This window comes from Lampetra fluviatilis, chromosome 26 (assembly GCF_964198595.1).
Source record: "Lampetra fluviatilis chromosome 26, kcLamFluv1.1, whole genome shotgun sequence".
NCBI lineage: Eukaryota > Metazoa > Chordata > Hyperoartia > Petromyzontiformes > Petromyzontidae > Lampetra > Lampetra fluviatilis.
In genome coordinates, this window is record NC_136300.1 from 11486761 (window position 1) to 11505245 (window position 18485).

Below are 18485 nucleotides of genomic sequence, written 5' to 3' on the forward strand. Positions count from 1 at the left end.
GGAGGGATGTGGAGATGGGCGAGGAGCGTGTGGCGGGTGGAGGTGGGGGAGGGGTGTGGGGGGAGAGGGGGTGGTGGTGGTGGGGCGAGAGGGGGTGGGGGGGAAGCCATCAGAGACGTTCACTCGGCGTGTGTGCTCCGTTCGGCAGCGTGGAGTGGAAGAGTTTTGTGGGGAGAGAGAGAGAGGGGGAGGGGGGAGGGTACAAGGGGGGTGGGGTGGGGCAGTAGCGGCCGTGCGTGGTTACACCTCTCGCAATCGCTCTGCTATTGATTTATCGAGAGAGATGTTTGTCTTCATAAATCGGAAATCAGGAGCAGAACCGGGATGAGCAATGCTCCTTACATCGGCGACATTGCCCCAACCCCCGATGCGAGGTGGGACCTTGGCCACATTTCAGTCATCCGAGATGCATTGCGTAACGCCACTGAAATACACACACGCGTATTTCACGCGTGCTTTAATCATTAACATCATCACAACCAGCACCACCACCATGCTGCTGCTGCTAAACAATGACCAGAACTGGTGCACGTCAACCCGCTTTGAGCTCGAGAAACAAATCCCACGATCGCTCTGAACCCCTCAACCCTTGACCCCCGATGCTGCCACTCCCTAACCCCCCCCCCTACCATTCCCTTTAACTGCCCCCACCCACCCACAACCTTCCGGCCTCCCCTCCGCCCCCCATCATCATCATCATCATTACTCTGACCCCTGCCACCAACGTCCACCGCTAAACCCCTCTCTGACCCCTTCTTGCTCTTCCCCTGACCCTGACCCCACCCCCGTGACCCCGGCAGGCGTCCCCGGAGGCGCTGGCCAAGTGCGTGCTGGCCGAGGTGCCCAAGCAGGTGGTGGAGTACTACAGCACCAAGAGCCTCGTGCCACGCGCACTGGCCAACGAGATGCAGCTCACCGGCTCCTCGCCTCTCAAACTATAGCCTCATCACCCTCACACCCGGCCCCCCCCCCCCCATGCATGATCATCCACGCGACAGCCCTCAAATCCTCCTCCCAGCTTCTAGTATCTTCTGGTGATCCAACTCCCCCCCCCACTGCTTCTTTATAGCAGCCCTCTTGGTTCCATGGTTACGACAAGCATGACCCTTTGGTTTGTCTTCAAGGTCACGAGGTCAACCGAGTCCTCTGCTTCATCCTCCTGGTCTTCCTGGTCCTGAGGTCGCTCATATCCGAGGTTCGATGGTTCTCCGGTCTCACAGGTCACCAATGATTTGTCTCCAGTGTTGTCCCCCTCCAAGTCCTCGCTTCTAGAGCCTCCGTCCCGTTGGATCTGCAGGTTCGCAGGAACTCATTGGCCTTCCCTGACCTCCACGTTCCTTGCTTTCAAGGCACCCCTGGGCGACACGGTGGCGAGATGTTAACTACCTCGCCTGGTATACAGGAGGTCGTGGGATCGATCCCAACCCTGACGACGCCTGCTGTATATTTGGAGTTTGCATGTTTCTCTCCCCGTGGTCGCGTGGATTTTTCTCCCGAGTCCTCCGGTTTTTTCCCCTCCACGTTTATAAACGTGCGTTTAGAGTATTTGGCTGCTGTACATATCCACGTGAAAAGTCGCTTTGTTGAGCTGTCATTTGTGGCCAGGTCACGTCTGAAAAAAGCTACATAGCCCAGTGGGCCTTACCTGGTAAAATAAAACATATTTTAGCTTTAGTTTAGTTTCTCTTCGTCTCAGTCTCACGTCTTCCCACAGTCCGCCAGCCACGACTGCATCTCCAGGTCTCCCTGCTCACCGCCATTCCATCGGGCCGGTAGCGTCTCCGCTTTCTCAAGTTCCTCCGAGATTCGAGCTTTTATCAGAATCTTCCACTTAGAGTGAACGAAATCCGATGGGCTATCAAGCTCGTTTATTTTGCAACAGATGTCCGGTTGCATCAAACCACATCGAGGCCGGGTTCACGGAACTCAACTCCCGTCCTTGTGACGAAAACCAAGCAGTTCCTTTCCAGGAGTCGCCCGATTTACCTCGGCTTTAAGTTACACGCTTCGAGTTGCCACACGATACACACACGCGCGCGTGCGTGCGTGTATCGTGTGTGTATCGTGTGTATGTGCGGGGAGCTGTCGTGTAGCGCTGAGCGCTATGCTGCGCTACGAACCCGGAGACCCGGGTTCGGTTCGCGCTCACGGCCAACACCTGTGACGATTATCTGAACCGGTCCTGGGCCTCCTCTAAGTCGACTCAGCCTCGAATGAGTACCTGGCGTGTAAACATTGGCACTGGGGAGACAAAGGCGGTCGGGTGTGGTGCTGGCCACCTACCCCCTCGTGTGCCGTGTCGGCCTCCATAGGTGTTCGCTAAAAGCATTTGCCCCCAACAGTGTGTTGAGGCTATACGGGGGATCTTTGTCTTTGTGTGTCCGTGGGGCCCGACGCGCGACCGGTTTAATTTGCATCCCGCTGGAGGTGAATTGGTGGCCGTGCTGGCGGTCGCGGGGACTTCGCTTCTGAGAAACACTTCGTGTGGGGAGGGGGGTGGGGAACAGAACAGAACAGAGATCTTCCACATTCCATATTGGGGGGGGGGGGGGGGGTGTGGGAGGTCGATTCCAGGGTCCGTATCGAGAACGTGATGGCTCAGGAGGAGACCACGTTGGGCCGGCACAGAGTAAAGCACAGAATGGAGGAGAACGGATCGTTTGGCGATGCGACAGAAGGGAGCACGCGCGTTTGAAAGAGGATCAACTTGTTGGAACGGAACTGGACGAGGAATTGAAAGTGTTCGGTGATGGAACAAAGCACATGGATTGGACAGAGAGGAGTGTGTGTTGTTGGAACGGAGTTCAATACATGGAGAAATGATTACGTCTTGGAACATAACATACCTCGGGCATAGAGAGGGGACCACGTGCCACTGAACAGAACACACGGACCGTAATGGAACAACGCACGTGTCGGAAATCATGATCACTTGTTGGAACAGAGCACACGAGTTGGAGGGAGAGAACTGTGGGTTGGTGGAACTGAACACATGTTGGAACAGAACGGAACACGCGCTGGAGAAAGCATCACGGACGGGAAAAGGACGCGTGTTGGATAAAGAGGGAGAGTACGAATATGAGTCGTTCGGAACTGAACACGTTGGAGCGCAGCAGGACGTTACATTGGAAGAGAAGCAAATATTGGAACAGAGCGGAACGTAATGTCGGACTTGTGGGCACCGATTGGCTGCTGGTAAAACACGTTTTGGAACGGAATGGAACGGTTACACACGGGAGCAAGGAGGGACCACCTTGTTTCTGGAACGGAAGGCAACACCACGTGGCCGGAACGAGGGCGGACGCCGATTGGCTCGTGGTGGCCAGACACGCCGTGCCGTGTCCAGGAGTGTGGCGTGGGGAGGCACGTGAGTTGGAGGCGCTGTCGGCGAGAACGTGTCCGTGAGTACACGAGGCGGAACCCGGTTCGGGTTGGAGGAGGAGGGGAGGAGTGGGGTCTGGGAGGTGGGGGGGGTGATGGTCTTCGGGTGGGGGGCTGGTGGGAGGGGGGGGGCATGGAGGGGTGAAAGGAGGCTGGTAATGGTTTTGTTTAAGTCGATTAGATGAGGCGTGAGTTCCTCCGATACTTAAAAGGGATGAGGTCACGCGGTGTTGGGTCCTAATTAGCGGGCCCGGCGTTAATGGCGTTAACCTCCTAATGCGCGCGCGCGTGCGTGCGTTCGTTTGATGGCGGTGGGAGCGAGACGGGCAAGGTGTGAGATGAAGGCAAAGAGAGCACGAGAGAGGAGATGGAGGCAGGCGGCCAAGGTGGGAGATGGGAGGGACACTGGGAAGGGAGAATGGGGGGGGGGATTTAGGGAGACGTGGTGGAAGATTTTGGGAAGAGGGGTGGGAGAAGAGGAGATGGGAGACTGCGGAGGGAGATGCAGGGAGAATGGGAGCGAGATTGACGGAGACGAGGTACGAGATGCGGGGGGCGGGGGGGGCGGGAGAGATGGAAGCTGGAAGGGATACGGGGAGAGAGATGGTGGGAGATGAGGGGAGACGGGGAGTGATTGAGCGGGGAGGCGAAGTGTTGGAGGTGATGGAAGGCGGTTGTGATGGGAGATGGAGCGAGACGGGGATGAGATGGAGGGAGGGAAGAAAGGGGGGAGGGGGGAGCTGAGGTGACGGCTGGGTGGGGGAGGGATGGAACAAGTGAGGCTGAGTGAGCTGGGGCTCAGATCCACACACACACACAGACACGCGCGTGCGTGTTGTGTGTGTGCGCACGCTTGTGGTGTGTTTACTAATTATGAATCTCTGCATGGCGACAGTTGTGAGTGGCCCTTAATTACCGGCCAGGTGCTTGCACAAGGCACTCGCAATAATTGACCGTGGCAGCACGTTGCACGTGGCAGGTGGAGTGGAACGTGGGGGGGGGGGGGTGGCATCTGATAATCATGGACATGAAAATCAGCGCCCCCCATCACCACCGCCACCAGCCACACTGCTGCCCGCGAGCCGCGCGCGTCTCGGTTCAACTCCAGTTGCGGGGTTTGGCTCGGACGCCTCAATGTGGTCTCTGTCTTCTGCTTGACTCGATGGTTCGTGTAAAACTGATCGCGCGTGGACTCTTTTGGGCTTGATCGGCGATTTTGCTTGCGAATGAGAAAATCAAACTATATCTATATATATATCTATATATACACCACCCGACTCCCAGAAGCCCGTAAATACTTCCATTCGACGGGGAGGAAATGGGTGGCGGTGGGAAGGGCAGTGGGAACGATAATCGCCGTGTCTTTTTGTAATGTTGGCATGACAACTGTTTTAACATTTTTGCAAGGAATTACTCTCTCATTTGTACGGGACCGTCGTTTTGAGAACGCGACTTGTTATACATCTCTATATATTTAAACTAAACGGCGACAAAGAACAAAAAAAACAACCATGAAAACGTATGTTCCTATATAAATATATTGTCTGATCGTGATGTTTGCTATAAGGTACGGTTATTTATTATCGATCCAGTTTCGGTGTTTATACAACGGCCGTGTTTTTTTTCTTTTGCTACAGCCGTTCGCATGGCCGTCGTCAGCACACGCGCGCAGAGAGAGAGCGAGAGAGCGATATATGATCCACACTCCGGGTTTTACTTTCGACCCTGCAAACCCTCAAACGCGTGGCACCTTGTTCCGTGTGGTTTTCTTTTGTTTGGCACGAGTCCTTTTATTAAGAGGGTTTTCCCCTTTTTTGGCAACAAAACAAATCTAGAATGAACAAAACTGAAACCCTTTTTTACAAGGAATCATGTGTACATTAACCACAATACTTGTGGTCCAAATGAAACAAAAACACACTGTGATAATATTTGCATTGTCCTTGAAACTGATTGGTCCACAGCAGAGACAGCTTTCTTTTGAGTATCGTCTCAATTGGTGCTAGACCAGAGGACGCCAAAAGGCGTACAGCTCAAAGACAACCCTATTGTTATATTTTGGTACTGGCAAAGGAGGTCTAATGATGTAGACGCTTACCCCGAGCCCTCATTACTTTGATAGTGCATTGTCTTTGAGATGTTCGCCTTTTGGCGTCCTCTGGTCGAGCACCAATTGAGACGAGGCTCAAAAGAAAGCCGTCTCTGGTGTGGACCAATCAGTTTCACGGACAATGTAAATATTATCAGAGTGTGTTTTTTGTTTGCATTTGGACAACAAGTATTGTGGTTAATGCAGACATGAATCCTTGTAAAAAAAGGTTTCAGTTTTGTTGCCAGAAACAAAAGGGGAAAACCCCTATTATTATATTTTGGTACAGGTAAAGGAGGTCTGATGACGGTTTAGTTTTTGTTTGTTTTTATTTGTTTGGGTCGTTCGTTACGGACCGCACGCGCCAGACGATTGCTCAATGCGACCCGTGCGGGTGCCCGCGCGCGCGCGCGTGTGCGTGTGCCACATCTCGTAGATGTGGAGAGAGAGAGAGCTCCGATTTGCATTGACACAAACAAAATAAACGTAACGCATTAAGTCGATACTACCACCGTGTGTGTGTGTGTGGCCTTACGGGAAAAATCGAGTCGGTGACGTTTCGGGCAAAGGCCCTTTGTTCACGGCACACGATTGGCTACAAATGAAGCTATTGATTTCGATTCCCCGCGCAGCGTGCAGGGGGCTGCACTGTAACTGCGAGGGAGAGAATGTGCGTGTTGTAAGTGTGCTCAGGTCGAGGCGCTCGCGAGCGACACTTGCCCCAAGAGTCTGGTTAATGCTACACGTGGAACTCTGTGTCTGTGCCCAGTGAGAGCTCGCTCCGATTCAAATCGATTGGCGCGTTCGGTGTGGCGCCGCGACTTTAGCAATCATCAGGCGCGTGCGGAGCGTCACTCGCTCGAGCGGTCCCGCTGAGTCGTGAGCTGCGAGACGGAGGCCAACGGCGGTGGAGGCTTCGTGCCGAGGTGAGCCGCGAGGACTCGGGAGTCCAAGGCAACGCGACCAATGGAGACGTCTCTCGAGTGAGGCTCCGCACGAGCAGAAACGCGAACGCGACGGCTTAACGAGGGGTGGGGGTTGGGGTGGGGTGGGATGGGGGGAAGGGGGGGGGGGCGAAGAGGAGGGGGGGTCCCTTTAGTCACTTAAAAGGACTGGGCAACCACAAACACAGGCAGCCATGGACGTGGGGTAACGGGGGTCGCGTGGGTGGAGTCGGCCCTCCGAGGAGGACGAGAAAGGCGAGCGAGGCTCCTTTGAGAAGTAAAATCCCTCGCCTCGCTCACTCCGCGATTGGCACCGCGAGTTCCCCGTGGAGCAGGGGGTCTGTGTGGGGTGTGCGTGGAGCTGAGCGTGTGTGCGGTGTGCGTGATGCTGAGCGTGTGTGGGGCGTGTGATAGAAAGGTGTGTGATGGGGAACGTTGGTGTGTGTGCGTGAGACGGAGGTGTGTGTGTGTGTTTGGTGAGAGATTGAGTGAGAGTGCTTGCACGTAGAGTGGATGAGTACTTGTGTGGAGCAGATTGCGTCCTTGTGTTGCGCGAGAGTGTGCGCGCATTCGTCCGGGCACGTGTGTGTACATGTGTGTGTACATGTGTGTGCGCATGTGTGTACTGTACATGCGCGCGCGCGTGTGTGTGTGTGTGAGCGCCCGCGAGTGTGTGATTGAGTGCGTTTGTGCACATGTAGGCCACTTGTTTCGCCAGTAGATTCGGCTCCAAGCTGCTCCCGATTTTACGCGTAAATTAACACGTCGGCCTAAAGTCTCCACCCCCCCCCCCTCCAGCACCTTCCCTTCAGCCATACAGCTGTGGCGCAAAAAATGCAAAAATAAAAAAAATCCAGATTTATTTTTTCTTCTGTGGGACGCGGTTGGAAACGAAACGTTTTCGTTCAATTCGCACGCTCATGAATCTATCCTTAGCCCCCCGTCCCCGTCCCCCCACCTTCTATCTGCTCAGTGTTTATTGAAATATTCGAGACGAGTGTGCGGGGGGTGTAGAGGTTCCTGTGCGGAAGACGTCGCGTACACCCCGAGTACACGCCGAGTACACCCCGAGTACACGCCGAGTACACCCCGAGTACACCACGAGTACACCCCGAGTCTACGCCGAGTACACCCCGAGTACACCCCGAGTCCACCCCGAGTACACGCCGAGTCCACGCTGAGCTGTGACGCACACTGCTGCAGGTACAGGGGTCTCGATCCGGCCTCCGTGATCCCCTCCTCGTCTACAACGCGAGCCTCGGCTGGGAGAGCCGCCGCCGTGGCCAGGAGATGTCACCTTCCTCGTCTGGTTCGATCCGGGACCCTGGCGATTCCTGCTGCTGTTGCTGCTGTTGTTGTGTATTTGGAGTCTGCGTTGTTGTGCTCTCTCTCTCTCTCCGTGGTGGGTCTCGTGGAACGCTTCCCTCCGGGATCCTTCGGTGTTGCCCTCCTACAGCGTTGAGAAGCAACGATCCTTCAGATGATTTGCCTGCGACTGCGAATTCCCACATTGTGATTATATATAAGCCATTTGGATGAGCCTATCATCACGTATGTATGTTTGTATATCGAACTTGTTTCGCGCAGTGAAAAAGTAATGCGTTTTCAATCTCGGTCATTTAAAAGTGCATCACGTGTGGCCGCGTCGCCTCTGAACAAGACCTCCCAGCTCAGCGCAGGCTTTACCCTGGCAAATAAAACGAGTTCAGTTTGGGGCCAGAGACCCTCCCCGATCGTCCACGCTCTTCGCGGATTGCAGCGTGGGCGTGTGCAGGGGATCACTGAGGGTGGCCGTACAGGAGGAGGTGGCAGCAGGACCCCCCGAGTGGATCGTGAACCCCCGAGGAGAGGTTATCCCCTTCCGTCTGCGTGCTGGGCTTTCTCCGGGGTTACTTTGGCTGTGGCGGCGGTGGCTGCTACGCTGCACGCACGAAGCCGCCTGTGCTAACCTAGCGCATCGAGGGTTAGCGGATCACACACAGATGATGTTGAGCGTCGAGAAGCCGTACCCCCTGGCTCGCCAGTCGACGGCGGACTCCCACCTGTTCCACCTGCAAGGGGATAGCGTGTTTCCCCCTCGCGGGCGTGGTGGGTTTTTCCCGGCTGCTCCGGTTCACTCTCCGCTTGTGTAAACACTCTCGTTAAGTGGCTGAAAACACCTTGATGTCTGCGTGCCTGCCGCGTGTTGCGGATTGTAAAGTGCGGCGTGGTGTGATACAGTTTGCATGAACGCCTCTGCTATATAAGCACCAATTGTGAATACTCGTATGATTGTTGATATATTATCGCACGCGGAATACTCCCATCATTAAAACATGGAATTGGCCAAACGCTCAACGTGGCACGTGCCCTCCTGGAAAGGGCGCCTTGAGGTTCTCCCAAGAAGAACAAACCATATCATATCCCAAACAAGTATTGCTCTCTAGGTGGAGGGAGATACGGATGGTCACGTTCAAACGACGTACATCTTGCTGACAATATGACGTTATATTATTAGGATGTCAATATTATAATCATGTAGTGATAATAATAATATTAATAACATCATCATGTGGATGATCAAAAAGCAACCACGATTGCGGCCGCAGTGGTATATCTGGGAGAGATTGGCTGAGTCCCAAGGCGTTTTGTCAAGAGGGTCTTGCTACACTGGGCGTCACGTGAGGGCGCGTGCGATCCGGAGATCGCCCTGGGGCACGGGGGGGGGGGGGTCTGCGCCCCTCTCTGGCTCTTATTAAATTCGAACATTTGGCAAAGCGAACAATGGTATAAGACATGAATTAGTTAAGTAAAAAAACAACAACAACCCCACGTGCTGTATAGATTTATAGATGGTCCATTGTAGGGTGTTGGGGGGTGGTTTGGGTGTTCCGTGCAGCGTGCCGCTGCTGCTGTGCGCCGGTTCGATCTCGACTGTGCTTGACTCCACAGCTCTGTGCTATGTATGGGCGATGGTTTACGCTGCTTTGTGAAATACAAGTTTATACACTCGGCTCCGTGACCTCTTCAACTTCTTCTTCTTCAGCTCGTTTCCTCTTGGCATTATTGTTATGATAAGGGAGGCCTGGACCGCCCTGCCCGACATGCTCCCGCCGCGACTCTCACCAAGGACAATAATTCGTATTAAATTTCGATTTAAAGCTTTCGTGACTGCAGGGATTCATCTTCTTGGTTCTTTCGGTAAAGTCACGTAGAAGGGAAATAATAAAATAATAAAAATAAAACATAAAAAAATAATTCTTACGACGTTTCGGCCACAACGCAAGCAGCCGTCCTCAGGTGAAGAACAGGTCTGTCGGAAAGACAGTGTCTGAATTGATTTTGAATTGAAACGTCGTGAGAATTGTATTTTATTATGTTTTATTTTTTATTATTTTATTATTTCCCTTCTACGTGACTTTAACGAAAGAACCAAGAAGAATAATTCGTATTGTTGTTGTTGTCTAGTTATTGTTGAGGATGCTTCAAGTTGATTCTGCTGAACCGGCTGAGAACTCCCAAGAGACAAAGCACAAACAGTCGTTGTCTCCGTGGAGAGACAGAGATGGGGGGGGGACACTGTCAGCTCGTGTATGCGCACTCATTCGTTGGCTGAAAACATCCGAGGATACATATATGGAGGGGACCGCAGAGCTTCGGAAATTGTTGGTTCGTCGCGATAGTGAGAGATGCGACTCGCACGAAAGACGACCACGCTGCAGGTACACAGACGAGAGGGGCGATGACGCTTCTGCTGCTGCTGCGTTGTCAAAAACAACAACAACAACAACAACGACGACGCACTCAACACAACAACCATGTGTGCCTGTGTGTGTGTGGCTTTAGATAAAACATGTATTTAACAGAGGTGGGACAAAGTCATTGTTATGCAAGTCCAAGTCGAGTCGCAAGTCATCAAATTCATGACTCGAGTCTGACTCGAGTCCAAGTCACATGACTCGAGTCCACATCTCATAGGTGGGACAAAGTCATTGTTATGCAAGTCCAAGTCGAGTCGCAAGTCATCAAATTCATGACTCGAGTCTGACTCGAGTCCAAGTCACATGACTCGAGTCCACATCTCATAGGTGGGACAAAGTCATTGTTATGCAAGTCCAAGTCGAGTCGCAAGTCATCAAATTCATGACTCGAGTCTGACTCGAGTCCAAGTCACATGACTCGAGTCCACACCTCTGGTATTTAACATACAACGTTTCGGGCAACGGCCCTTCATCATAATACATGATGGAAGAAGGGCCGTTGTAAATAATGAAGAGGCAGTAATGTTGTTGTGAATCGGTGTAGTTAAGTAGACAGGAGCTTGGTGAGTTCAAGTCTCAACTTCATTTTGTGTAACCAGATGAGAACCCAAGGGTCCAGGATGAGTTTGTGAGTGAGTAAGTGAATCGATGAGTGAGTGGCTGAGTGGGTGAGTGAGTGGGTGAATCAATGAGTGAGTGGCTGAGTGGGTGAGTGAGTGGGTGAATCAATGAGTGAGTGGCTGAGTAGGTGAGTGAGTGGTTGAATCAATGAGTGAGTGGCTGAGTGGGTGAGTGAGTGTCTGAGTAGGTGACTGAGTGGTTGAATCAATGAGTGAGTGGCTGAGTGGGTGAGTGAGTGGGTGAATCAATGAGTGAGTGGCTGAGTGAGGGGGTGAGTGTTATAATAGTGGTGGGACACGGTACGGGTGAGAAATAACAGTCGCTCCGATCGACGGAATCCTCAACACGGGAGGAGGAATTCATGAGTGGAGTTCACGGTAACAGTGAGCATGAGAGTAGCGATCGAAGAGTGAGTGGGTGAGCGAGTGGGTGTTTGAGTGAATAAGTGAGTGGGTGTTAGAGTGAGTGGGTGAGTGCGTGACGGGGTGAGTCAATGGGTGGATAAGTGAGTGGGTGTTTGAGTGAGTGGATGAATGAGTGGGTGAATAGGTGAGTAAGTGCGTGAGTAAGTGAACGAGTGAGTGAGTGGATGAGTGATTGAGTGGGTGTTTAAGTGAATGCGTTAATGTGTGTGTGTGTGAGTGAGTGGGTGAGTGATTGAGTGAGTAGGTGTGCGAGTGAGTGAATGAGTGTAACCAGGTGAGAACTCAAGAGACCAGGATGAGTCTCATTTGCACGAGTGACCTGGGGCGCGAGTCTGCCAGTAGGGGGCGATGATTGCTCCTGCTGCTCCTGCTGTGTGTAATCTAATTTGTAAAATAAAGTTGTACCCTGAACGCCCGCACGCAATAGTGTACTACTCGTCTAGAATGTCGCCACGGGGTCTTTAACGGCCGCCGCGAAACAGACGCAGTGATAGTCATGGCGGCCCCTGGGATTCGAGCAGTGAACCTCCGCAGCAATCCGGCGAACGCACTGATGATGACGACAGTTGATGATGATCACTAGATGGATGATGCATGTTGCGATTGATGACCACGAGATAGATATTGCTAGATGGATGGATGATGATGACGAGTAATATTAGATGGATAATTGTGATAACCAGATGCTGATGTTGATGGTTAGTAGTTTGATGATGAAGGGTTCATTGGTGATGATGGATACATAATTGTATTGATAATGATGGGACGGTTGATTCGACCCACAACAAAGTGTTGACCTCTTGACCCCTTCTGAGCTATTTGTGAGGAAACGTCGCAACGCAACCCCCGCCCCCCCCCCCTACGTCCTCACCCCCTCCGTGTTCACGGGGGTCAGGGGAGAGTTTACCCTCTCAATTTAAAGTTTCACCGGGCGTAAAGTTTCCAATTATCTACGGGGTCACCCCGCCTTGGCCTAATGGGCATTAGTAGAGCCCGCGGGGTACACCACGTGGGGTGCAGAGGAGGGGTCGCGACCCTCACCACTCTCTCTCTCTTTCCTTTGCCTCTCATCCCCCGCATAGCCTGAACAGAGTGTCGGGGCAAGTGCTGCTAGCGAGCACCTATGAAGGCCGGCACGGCACACGAGGGGTTGGGTGGCCAGCACCACGCCCAGGCCGCCTTTGTTTACCCAGTGGCGATGTTTAATGCACACGGCACCAGGTGATGATTTTGAGGCTGAGTCGACCTAGGAGAGGCCCAGGACCGGTTCGGGCAACTGTCACGTGGTGTTGGCCGTGAGCAGGAATCGAATTCGGTCGCTGGAGTTCGTAGTGCAGAGCAGCTCGAACTGCTACAAAACCGCGCTCCCCTCTTACACACAGACACACACGCGCACACACACGTGCACACACACGCGCACACACGCACACACGTGCACACACACACGCACACACACGCGCACACACACACGCGCGTGCACACACACGCGCACACACACACACACACGCGCGTGCACACACACGCGCACACACACGCACACACACGCGCACACACGTGCACACACACGCGCACACACGTGCACACACACACGCACACACACGCGCACACACACACGCGCGTGCACACACACGCGCACACACGTGCACACACGCGCACACACACGTACACACACACGCGCACACACACGCGCGCACACACGTTCACACACACGTGCAAACACACGTGCACACACGTGTACACACGCGCACGCGCACACACACGCGCACACACACGCACACGCACACACACACGCGCGTGCACACAGACACACGCGCGTGCACACAGACACACACGCGCACACACACACGCACACACACACACGCACACACACACACGCGCACACACGCGCGTGCACACACAGACACACACGCGCACACACGCGCGCACACGCGCACACACACACGCACACACACACACGCGCACACACGCGCGCGCACACACGCGCGTGCACACACAGACACACACGTGCACACACACGCGCACACACAGGCTCTCTTTGTCACTCTTCCTCTTCATCTCTGCCTTCACATTGCGCCCAGTGCCGGACTAAACTAGCGCGGGGACTGTAGCGTACGATACAAAGGGGCCAGAAAACAAAAAGCGTAATTATTAAAACGCAGAAATGTATAACTTGCATAGTAAAGCAATTGTATGTTTTTCATTTGCTGTACAGCCAGATAATACGATAAATCGCTAACCTTCAACACCCAGTCGTTCATAAAAGTCGAAGGCGGTATAATACTATAGTAATAGAGCAGAATCACTTACTAACCGGAATTGATAGCTTGAACGCATTTAGCGAGTGGCCCTTGAAAGTGCGGGTCCCGATGCTACGAGGATAATCCGCCACTGATTGCGTCCCCCCCGCCTCTCCCCCCTTCGCTTGGTGGGAGTTGGTGGCTCTATCTCCGCCTGCTGCCCTCCAGCCGTGGAACTTTAACTTCCCTCCTGGCCCAGGCGAGCCGTGCTGCCCACTCCACTGTCCCCTGTCGAATCGCCCCCCCCCCCCCCCGTGACTAGGAGATATTAACTACCTCGCATGGTATGCAGGAGGTCGTACGGTGCGAAAGAAGTTCCACGTACATACAGGTGAACTCCTAAATGAACAGGTGAACTGTTAAAGGGACAGGCGAACTCTTGCCACCATGAGCGCCACGGTGGTGAGATGTTAACTGCCTCGCCTGGTGTGCAGGAGGTCGTGGGTTTGATCCCGACCCTGACGCCTGCTGCTGTGTATTTGGAGTCTGCGTGTCTCTCTAAATCTCCTCGTGGTCGCGTGGATTTTTCTCCGGGTCCTCCGATTTCCCCCTCCACCGTTGAGAATCAACATCACCACGCGTTTAGAGTATTTGGCTGCTATAAATCTCCACGTGATGATGATAATGATGAGCCCACTTCGTTGAGCTGTCATTTGTGGCCAGTTCGCTTCTGAAAAAAAGAGCTCTCTAGCTCTGTGGGGCCTTACCTAGTAAAATCAAATAAAAAATAGTTTGTGTAAGTTTAATCCAGACGCGGGACCACCCTCACCCCGTTGTTCCCTCTGCCAGCGAGCGACTTCCAATCCGCCCCCCCCCCCCACCATAGAATGAACGTGCCGCTGTTTTCTCTGCGACGTCTTGAGACGCTGTCACATTTAGCTGCTGCTGCATCAACTCAAATTGCATATCTCTCTATCGCTGTCACCCCCCCCCGTGCCTCTCTCTGTCTCTCCGAACTCTCCCTCAATCCTTCCTTCTCCCACCCTCTCACACCCTCTCACACCCTCTCCCACCCTCTCACACCCTCTCCCACCCTCTCACACCCTCTCCCACCCTCTCACACCCTCTCACACCCTCTCCCACCCTCTCCCACCCTCTCACACCCTCTCCCACCCTCTCACACCCTCTCCCACCCTCTCACACCCTCTCCCACCCTCTCCCACCCTCTCACACCCTCTCCCACCCTCTCCCACCCTCTCACACCCTCTCCCACCCTCTCACACCCTCTCACACCCTCTCACACCCTCTCACACCCTCTCCCACCCTCTCACACCCTCTCCCACCCTCTCCCACCCTCTCCCACCCTCTCCCACCCTCTCACACCCTCTCCCACCCTCTCCCACCCTCTCACACCCTCTCCCACCCTCTCCCACCCTCTCCCACCCTCTCACACCCTCTCACACCCTCTCACACCCTCTCCCACCCTCTCACACCCTCTCCCACCCTCTCCCACCCTCTCCCACCCTCTCACACCCTCTCACACCCTCTCCCACCCTCTCCCACCCTCTCCCACCCTCTCCCACCCTCTCCCACCCTCTCCCACCCTCTCACACCCTCTCCCACCCTCTCCCACCCTCTCCCACCCTCTCCCACCCCATCTCCCTTCTCCATGTCGCTCTCTCTCCCTCTCCATTCCTCTCTCAGACCTCGCTCTCCTCGCCCCTCTACTAGCCCAGCTATCTCTCTCCGCCTCCCTCTACCTAAACAACCTTCTCCCTCCCTCTTCCTAGCGCCCCCTCCCCTTGTCCCACTACCTTATCTTTGTCTCCACGCCCTCATCCGTCTTTGTCTCTCGCTTTCCCTGACCTTCCTTTCTCTCTCTCGCTATCTCCTCGACACTTTCCTTTCTGAGTCCGCCCTGGCCGTTTCATTTCCATCTCTCTCCTTTCCTCTCTCTCTCTCTCTCTGCCCTTCTCGCTCTCTCTTTTTTTACGATCAGAAGAAACAAGAAGATGCTCGGTGCATTCGGCACTTTGCTTCGTTCATCATTTCGTTTTTTTTAATGCTTTGCTTTACGTAACCCCCCCACCCCCCACCTTTTTAAATGAAAGATTTAACATATTTCTCGCTCTGCTCTCCTTACTCATTCCTTCTCTCCTACCCCCCTCTCTGCCCCCCCTCTCTGTACCCCCTCTCTTCCTACTCCATGTCGCTCTTTCTCTCGCTCTCTCTCTCTCACTCTCTCTCTCTCGCCCCCCTCGCTCCCTGCCTTTGATTGGGGCGCCCCAGTCGCATCTCATCTCCATCTCACCTTCCACCGTCAGCATCAGCAGCGTTTCCATCATTCAGTTTTACACACGTACAAAGATGCCCCATACAGCCTTTAACAAACTGTCGGGGCAAGTGCTGTTAGCGAGCTCCTACGAAGGCAGGGCAAGGCACACAAGGGGGTGGGTGGCCAGCACCACGTCGGAGTGGCGATGTTTACTACACACCGTACCACGTGCTCATTGTGAGGCTGAGTCGACCTAGGGGAGGCCCAGGACCGTTTCAAATAATCGTGGCTAGTGTTTGGCAGTGAGCGGGAATCTTACTCGGGTCGCCGGGTTCGTAGCGCAGCGCGCTAACCATTACGCCACCGCCCCCCCCCCCATTCACGGGGTGGTGGGAGGGGGTGTAAGAGTCCGCGCCTGGAGTTCAGATCGATGGGACGCCGCGCGAGACTTCACGCGCGGATTCGATCCGAGAAATCTGATTTTCGCATCTCGATATGAATGCGTGAATTTCACTCTTGTTTATTATATTTTATTATTATTTATGTCTCCTTCAACCCCCCCCCCCTCCTCCTCTCTCTCTCTCGCTGAATATTCCTCTAAAAGAATCCCGAGGCTTCAATTCATCTTCATTTGTCTCCGCACGCTCTCGCCTCTCCGCACGTGGAGGGGGAGGGACATTCTGCAGCCCCTTACATCCCGAACGGAGTTGCCGGATTATATCGAGAACATTCCACTGCATTCGCTGTTCCTGCAACGTAACAAAAACACTTTTTTTACACATCCCATTAGCCACGCGCTCTTCGGGAAGTGAGTAATTCCAGGCAGCATTTGTTGAAAAACAAGCAAAAAACTCTGGACCGGTTTCACACATGCAGTGTCTCATCAGCAGCGTCAGTACCTCATTGGCAAGGATCCTCTCTGTGAGTTGTGGGTCCGATTTCTTCGCAAACCTCTAAACAGCACAATGCAACATCATCATCATCAGCGGCGTTTAATGTCCTTACTGGAGTAGGGGTCATCGGCGTAAGGTACTACCACTAGAGTACAACGTAAACCTATCAATACTATCCTCTATTTAGGACACCGGTCAACTATCATCACTGTTCACGCACGTGTTTCTTGCTTACCAACGTACTCAACACCGCTCGCACTCGCCACCACATTCACTCCGACACTCATCTCAATGAAGGCGATGGCTGTGGTTAGGGATGGGTTGAGGACCTTCACTACATCACAGGCGGCAGTGGGCAGCGAGAGTTGATCCTTACGGCGCTAACCCGGGGTACCAAATCATACAAATGATCGAGGCAATTACATATTTTACTGGTAGGAACCTCCTGGTTACACCAGCCCACAGGGGATTATTGTATCCGTCCGTCCGTCGTGAATCCAAAAATGGGAGGGGTGGGGCTGGGTGGAGAGGGGAGGGTGGGGAGGGGCTGGGTGGGGGGTGGGAGGGGTGGGGCTGTGTGTGGAGGGGCTGGTCACCCCGTGGTGCCCTTATTAAACTCAACGTTTAACCTACTCACGTCGGCGTGTGCCCGCTCTCACAGTCGGCCATATTTGCGGAATACACCACGCCGCCGTTGACCCTGGCCATTGACCGAGCAACCCAACGTTCCTACCAGCTCCCTCCGCAGGAATGTGTTATTTATGGGACACTTTTTTTTCCAGGGGTGTACTCAACTCCGCGACTGGGGTACCAATAAATCTGATATCGGTGCCACACTGTGCGATGTCGAAACGCAGCGAGGACCATTGCGCCGAAACCCTGAACGCTCGCACGCACCGTGCATCGTGTACAGCTCGTCGAGATGAGTCGATTGTCGCATCGCCGACCATCAAGAGACTAAAAATTACTGCATTATGCGAGAGTCGGGGTGCTATGGTTCCTCGGGGTACCGCGATAAGGTTCAGTTGGAGGATGGAGGAGGGGGGGGGCATGGAGTGAGAGGGAGTGCAATCAATCAATCAATCACACTTTATTTCTATAGCATTTTTAGTGCAAAAAAATTGCAATAGATAGTGCTTTACAGGCATGAACAATACAAGTGAAATTGTAGGCAAAATAAAATCACGTTGTAACTAATTTCTAGCAAAACAAAAAATAACAGCTTAAGAAAATCTTAATTAAAAGCAAGTTTAAGCAAGTACGTTTTTATATATATTTTAAAGTGCTTAATGATTCTGAAGCCCTCAAATTCCCTGGCAGGCTGTTCCACAGGCAACGACCGTCCACACGAAAAGCTGCTCCTCCCTAGGGTTTGGTCCTGGCATTTGGGACGACTAAACAACCAGTAGGGCCAGAGCATCTGAGGGATCTTGTTGGTATGAATCTTAAAAGCATGGAAGACATGTTTCCATGTGCCAGACCATTCAACGACTTAAAACTCAATATAATAATTCACGTGACTTTACCGAAAGAACCAAGAATATGAATCCCTGCAGTCGCGAAAGTTTTAAGTCTAAATTCAATAGAAGAATGTTTAAATAAATTATTTGACTGACTGACAGCCCGTGCAAGGATCACAAAATGTGTGTCACGTGGGTGCTCTCTGTGGTTGTCGTCAGTGCACGAGCCGCTGCAGTCGGAATCATTTGCGGGTTTACTTATTCATCTCGTCGGAAGACCAGAAGAGCATTACAGTAGGGGGGGTGTGGAGGGGAGGGAGGAGGTGGAGGGAAGGAGGGGGCGGGGGGTAAGAGATGGAGGGGGTGGAGGGGTTGTAAGGGAGGGGGCCTGGGGGCATTGAAAGGATTTGGGGGAGGGGG

General features: G+C 53.4%; 1 pseudogene across 1 annotated transcript in view; it reads left to right on the forward strand.

Annotated features, from left to right (window-relative positions):
• Positions 1 to 4930, forward strand: part of LOC144942149 (copine-4-like) — a 52886-nt pseudogene extending 47956 nt beyond the window's left edge. Inside the window, exon 14 of the transcript XR_013639319.1 lies at positions 801 to 4930. The product of XR_013639319.1 is annotated as a copine-4-like (transcript). The remainder of the gene's footprint in view (positions 1 to 800) is intronic.
• The last annotated feature ends 13555 nt before the right edge of the window (positions 4931 to 18485 follow it).